Here is a 5144-nt window from a genome sequence, read left to right on the forward strand (position 1 = left end):
TCAATGTTTAACTATTTAATTTAACGTTTAAATATTACTTTATCACTTAAAGCATGTCTATTCTCTCGCTTAACATATTGATCTTTTCATTTAACTCGAAGTGTTGGCGAATTGATTCTCGCGAGCGCTCCCTGCTCAACCCCATGGTGACCACGATGGTGTGGGATGTCTTCCTTCCTCGCCGATCATTCCGAAGTGTTGTCGTTGGATATCGGATAACGTTTTGATCGTGGGATGCTGCTGTCGATGGTTGTCGTTAGCGCCTTCACGCATCAAAAGAGTATAATAAAAAAATACTTTTTAAAAATCAAGACAATCAACCCGTCACACACTTGCGGTGGTGGAATAGGTTCGTACATATCCGAAAACGTCCCAAAAAAATGGGTAAGCGCATTTCGAGTGATTTAGAAGCTCAAGGACGAGCCCTCATGCAAGGCCATCGACATTCGGAGGACATGCTATGGGAACATGGTGTCCACATACCATACAAGTAAGCTTGGTTGGGAAAAGAGCATGCCCGGGTGGTCCTCGACGCAGTGATATCTCCAGCCACGATTTATTGCTTTGGTATGTGGATAAGGTGGGCTCGAGACAAACCCCGAAGCATCGCGATCGTGGAAAAAGACGCTGATCGCTTTTAAACGTGCATTCTTTTCTTTCGGGCGTGTATTGTGGGATTCAAGAGGGCTTGCGGGGCAGCTCATTGTTTCTCGATAGTACCCACCTCCTTGGAAAAGTATCGGTACTCTCATCGGGTGCCACGGGGAAAGATGAAAACAATGGTTTTTCCACGCCGCCTTGTGATAGTCGACAACGAGACCGATGCCAATCGACTTGGTTCATATCCAAGTTAGGCGATGCTTTTATACGAGGAAGGAGATTATCATGAGATAATTACCTTCGTCTTCGACAGTCGAGGGCCTGCGAACGTAATCACGAGAGTCTTCCTTCTTCGCCATACGATCATCGCCTTCGACATTTTGGAGGCCAACTTTATGAAAGCCAATATCAGACTTGGGAAGGCATCGAGGGAGAAGTCCTGGTCTATATGCTTACGTATTGAGTGGGCATCCACGGCTAAAGAATTCGACGATACCGTGAATGAACCGCGAGCCACATCACCCAAGCCCATCACCGATTGATTAATAAATCGGATATGGCACATTGGTCAAATTATCTGCTCGTGAGGTGATCGTTGAGGGTGAGATGTATTCAAATGTCGCGGAGTCGCTCGATGCTTGGATCAAAGAAGCTCGTTATTTACCGGGTGACAAAAATGGTCGACTCCATAAGGTCTGCGATTGTTGATTTACACTTAACATTTAGTGTTACCCTTTTAAAAAAATTTTTCATATTTGTTTAATTAAAATTGTCCGACTTTTAAATATTAATTTAATCGCTTTAAATATTTACCCCTACTGCTTTAAAACAAGTTTACTAATTATTTAACCATCACTCGTCTTTGTTTAACCTTATTTGCCGTGTTCAAGTTGATGCGCATGTTATGTAACCGTGTGAGCAAGCGTAACAAATGGGAAACCTACTTACGCCCGGACATACATTCGAGGTAGAGATAATTGTCGGGGATAGCCGAAATCTTCGTGTTGGTCGTCGTGTCGACGATCGTTACTAAGTGATCGACCAGTGCAAAGAACTCAGAGATCTCTGCCATCTAAACTTGTTCATGTCGAGAGGTGGTAAGTTTATGGTATCCTTGCAAACACGCTTATACTGCAATAACGCAAACGACACCAACGCTCATCGATTTATTAGCGGCTACTTCACCGTCAACAATTACAAATCGGCGTATAAGGAAGTTATATTCCCCATACCCGACGATGACAAGCCTTCGACGGAAATCGCGAGCTTCGCTTATGCGATCGCCTGTGACGAGAAGGCGACCGGCGTCCCTAAACGAAAAGAGGATCGAGTCGCAAGCGCTTTGATGTCCATGAGTTACATTAGCACTGCCGCCATAGATTCGGTCGTGAATCGTAGATCTTGCAATGAAACCTGTCAGACTCAGGCATTGTAAATAAGTTTGAATTCTAAAGAGAAACAATCTAAATTGAGTGGCAACTTTTTCATATTTAAAAGCGGATAAACTCTTATTCTTTACAGGGTGAATGCATTTATTTAAACAGAGATAGTGTTATTGTAAACAGAGAAACTGTAATTTTTAAATATTTCACACTGATATTTAAACGATAGCTGGTAAATTTAAACAATGAAAGCCGAAGGTAAACAATAACATCAGAATTAAACAATAAAGTGAAACCGAATGGAATTTAACCCGATTTCATAATCGAAAACAAACAAAATTTACATTGAGATATACAAGTCATGTTCTTCGAAAACAAAAAAACAATAAATTGCATTTGTCCTGGTTTACATTCGAAAACTAAATTTACATTGAGATATACAATTCCGGTTCTTCGAAAACAAAATTTAACCCGCTTGTGACGACCCCCTTTCTCATGGACGCTCTACCGCCTCCTCCCTTAAGTATGCTTGGGTAACATACTTTAATCTCGTGTAAGGATCGTGCATACTGCGGTGAGTCGTAGCTCTCATCGAAAAGTTATTACTCGATAAACCGCATGACATAGACGGCGCAATCGACGCATCCTTGTTTTGGCGTGGGGTTTTCATGTCGTGCACTAGTATGTACTTTGAGATCGCCGACTCGCCGAGCTCCATATCAACACAAATGTCGAATAGATTCCGCTATCGAGATATGCAAGTTGAGATTAGAATACCGATTAAATACCAAACATTATTAATCGGACATAATTTATTAAAGAACTTACCATGTTTAACGCGTCTTTATCGTATCTCGCAGCATTTAAGAATAATGCATGTATTCTTGTTTATCATTATCAAGGACGAGGACATGGAAGTGGGCCATTCATGATTATCTGGAGGACTGACAATCAACTTCATGCAAGTTGCGCACTGGCATCTCCGATCATAGCCATAGTGGTTTCATGTGCGTCGTCCCCGCTGACATAAACGAAATGGCCAGCGGTCGGTGATGGAGCGCGCTTCAGTAAGAGATATAACACTTTGCTTTCAAACGACTTTTGTATTATGACACGAAAGCGTCCCATCACATCATCTCGTGACCATCTCCTTCCCCCTCAGCAGTGTATAATTTGTCCGTGTGGTCTATGGCAGTCATTCTTCCACACACGAGCGGTGAGAGTTAAACGATAATGAGATATAATTAGACCATATGTAGAATATTTAAATGATATTATCAATTTTTCAACTCGATATTATAAATAATTAAACGTTAAATAGATAAATTAAATGATAATATATAAATATTTAAACACTATCATAAAAACTTTAAACTTACTCGTCCCATACGGCAGCTGAAGAAGATCCTCATCAACTCCTCGCTCAGTATTTGTTAAGACGCCGATCAGCTAACCCATCTTCTTCTAACAAAAGACTTTCCAAGCCGCCTCGTCCCCATTGTCGATCTGCCTCGATCATCTCTCTCGCCGCTTTGGCTCTGGTCTTCTACCGGGCATCATGTCATAAGCCTCGACTGCGTTGCTCAAGACCAAAGCAGATCTTCCTTCGACGCGGACGACGCCGACAAAGATCAACCGTGAGACATCCTTATATGGTCGTGGTTGTTGGTGGGATCGTGTTCAGCTCGACGCTGGGACGACGTACGATAAAGATCAACCGCAGATAAAACCCTTACATGTTCGTTGTGCTGACAGCGTCTCGCCTCGATCGCGGTCATCGTCGGTCACTACGGCCATGGCCACTCAGTAATGCATTCAACGATCTTTCTCAACCGGCCACTAAGAATAAGATCAACGTGAGACACACCCTCAGCTTGTTCTGCTCGCAGGATTGCGTCCATCTCGACGCCGCACTTCCTACCGCTTTCATTTCACCTGCCCGGGATTTCTAACAAGAGAGTAAACGATCTTCTAACCGCCGACAACGGCCACATCATTTACGATGTCCTCCACCGCTCACGGGCTTACGCTAATCAACGACGACAGACTCAATAACACCATCACCGCCGACGATGTCGCATTGTTTATCGACACCGGCCATGGAGACAGAGTGCGTTGCTCCTCTTTTTCGCAAGTCTCTTCGATCGTGGCTCGCCTTTGAACGGCCACCCCGATGACGTCGCCGTTGCGCCACCGACGCCTTGTTCGTCCCCGTGCTTCATCTTTTCTTCGAGGACGGGCACAATGATAGCTGAACGCCCCTCCAGCCGCCTTCAACACGAGCGACAAGCCGAGAAAAACTCCATTATCAATATTCGGCACGCCTACATAAGAATCATGAGCGATATCTTCGCCTAATGTCACGCCGGGGCACGCCACCACGGCGAGGGCGTCGATAGGTCAAGGTTACCACAATCGGGGAACTGCCGCTGTCATGGCAGGGGTTGTCGTAACCGCGGGTGGGGGAGGGCTTCTGGCCGAGGAATGCGTGCGCACGGCTGGGCTGAGGCAGGAGAACGGCCAAGCGCCAAGACGATAGAGGTCGCCCCTCTCATCCCGCCTTTCGCAAGCGCTGTCCGCAGCACAGCATCCACACCGACCGACACCTTAATAAATATTTTCTTCAAAGATTCGCAGGAACCACCAGAAACTAACATATGTAAACCAAACAATTTCAAATAAATCATTCATTTTAAACTATAAAAACTATATTTTAAAGCGTAGTTTTTATATATTTAAACATTATAGAATGTATTTTAAAAAGGAGAACAAAAATATTTAAACCTTTATGAATAAATTTTTAAAGTCAGTAAATATTAAAGTTAAACGCTAAATAATATGTTTAAACATTAAGGCTTCACTAAACATCGTCGATGATTTATTACCTCTTTCCTTCGAGCGATAACAAGATGGTTTCTCACCGTACCGCTTGCTTGTAAGTACTTTTCACCGTAGCACGAAAGATCCTTGGGATCTGTCATGAACGGACTTTTTTTCCGTTCCGGTTAGCTCAGTAAGACCCAAACGTGCCAGCGACCGAGCAACCCTTAATATACCCCGTGTTGGTTTTCTTCCCGAGCATCTATCTTGCGACTCGAGCGACTGCTTTGTGGAATGTCCTCTATAAAGCCACTCGTGCCGCCTACACCCACTGCGTATCGC

This window comes from Dioscorea cayenensis, chromosome 16 (assembly GCF_009730915.1).
Source record: "Dioscorea cayenensis subsp. rotundata cultivar TDr96_F1 chromosome 16, TDr96_F1_v2_PseudoChromosome.rev07_lg8_w22 25.fasta, whole genome shotgun sequence".
Taxonomy (NCBI): Eukaryota; Viridiplantae; Streptophyta; class Magnoliopsida; order Dioscoreales; family Dioscoreaceae; genus Dioscorea; species Dioscorea cayenensis.